General features: G+C 47.2%; 1 protein-coding gene across 19 annotated transcripts in view; it reads right to left on the bottom strand.

Annotated features, from left to right (window-relative positions):
• Positions 1 to 298: 298 nt before the first annotated feature.
• LOC106574738 (peripheral plasma membrane protein CASK) overlaps positions 299 to 1,675 on the bottom strand; it is a 42,996-nt gene continuing 41,619 nt past the window's right edge. For all 19 annotated transcript variants that reach the window (XM_082962998.1, XM_082962990.1, XM_082962996.1 and 16 more), the window contains one exon: positions 299 to 1,675. This exon is cut by the window's right edge and continues 397 nt beyond it. The gene's annotated coding sequence lies outside the window, so the exon portion shown is untranslated.

The raw sequence follows: 1,675 nt of genomic DNA, 5'->3' as shown, positions 1-1,675 counted from the left end.
CAGTCCACACACAGGGCCAAACCCATCCCCCACACACACACAACCACCCATCCACACCTATAGCCACAGTCCACACACAGGGCCAAACCCATCCCCACACACACACAACCACCCATCCACACCTATAGCCACAGTCCACACACAGGGCCAAACCCATCCCCCCCACACACACACACCACCCATCCACACCTATAGCCACAGTCCACACACAGGGCCAAACCCATCCCCCCCACACACACACAGTAGAGGTGTACACTAGAGACTGTAGGGACGTATATAAGACAGAACACAAAGGCAGTTTACTTTGTCAACACTTAAAATGAAATATATTTTTTACAAAACAGAAAAGAAAAAGAACAACATTTCATACCGAAGAGCTGCTTGTCATTTGCAGAGGTAACTTTACACAGGACTTTAAATGGTAACACTTTACTCCAGGCAGAGAGACATAACCCCTACATGACACTGTCAGAAGCATGACAAAGCATTTTTCTTTTTTTAATGCTACGACAGTTCAAGACAGGCACTACGCCCTTTTTACGACAGTGCTCATAAGGCGCTATGTCATGCCACCGCAAGTAAAGTGTTATAAAGAGTTTGTCACAATGAGCTCTTTTAGAATTATTATACACACACTGGCTCTTGGTATCACTCATATGACTTACGAACCATTGAAACATTTACACACCATAAAAATGCATCTCCTTCCATTGAACTTAAAACAGTAATACTCTTTTAAGACGACACAGTTCTGAAATGGCGGACCTATAGGATTGGACGTCCCACTCCGTATCCCCTCCCCCTCCCACAACATATCAAATAGGGACAATTTACATACACGGCTCTCTATTATGGGCCTGCAGGACTGGGGGGTGTGCATAGGAGTCAGAGTCTTCTGCCCCAGCCGCATGCAGGGTGACCGTGTTGGATTATGTTGTTTTCTTCCCTCCTCCTGTCCGTCCATCCAGATAAGAGGGATGCCCTCTGGCTTGGACACCCGTGCTTCGGCGATGACCAAGCACACACGCTCTGACCGAGGAGAATCATCGCTTTACAGAGAGAAAGAGAGAGAGAAAGAGAGAGAAAGAAACAGAGGGGGGAGAGAGAGCACCTGTTCTCTCCATTGTGCAAACTGAGATGTAAACAAACAGGGTATGTAGGGAATGAAGAGAGTTCAGGGGGGGTGCTCCTTCAACGATTTGATTGACAGATACAGGGACCTATGAAATAAATAAAAGGAAAGGGATGGGGGAGGGGTGTTCACTGTGCTTTTCTATCCGCCCAATAGGACGTGGCGTCACTGCGGCAGCGGCGACTGTGCGAGAGGGACCTCCGCTGTCTTTGAGGGGCGGAGCACGAAGAGTATGAGGCGGCCAATAGGAGTAAGGGGTCAGGGGGGTCACACGGCAAGCCTCCGACTGATGACAATAGGAAATGCCTTATACAAGGTAAACAGCAACAGACACCTACCACCGTGTGTCACGTCTGTCCTCCTCACTATCTCACCTCAGACAGCTGTAACCATACAAAAACAAATAACGTAGAAAATGGCCCCACCTTCCTTTCATTCAACTAGGAGAACAGGACCATATTCATTATTTTTCTTTTATATATATGTATGTATATATATACACACAACGATGTGCCTTTGAAGCAGTCAGTAAGGAGTGGAGAG

Source organism: Salmo salar, chromosome 16 (assembly GCF_965601325.2).
Source record: "Salmo salar chromosome 16, fSalSal1, whole genome shotgun sequence".
In the NCBI taxonomy this organism is placed as follows: domain Eukaryota; kingdom Metazoa; phylum Chordata; class Actinopteri; order Salmoniformes; family Salmonidae; genus Salmo; species Salmo salar.
The sequence above is the reverse complement of the archived record's forward strand: the minus strand, read 5'-3'. Positions and strand labels throughout refer to the sequence as shown.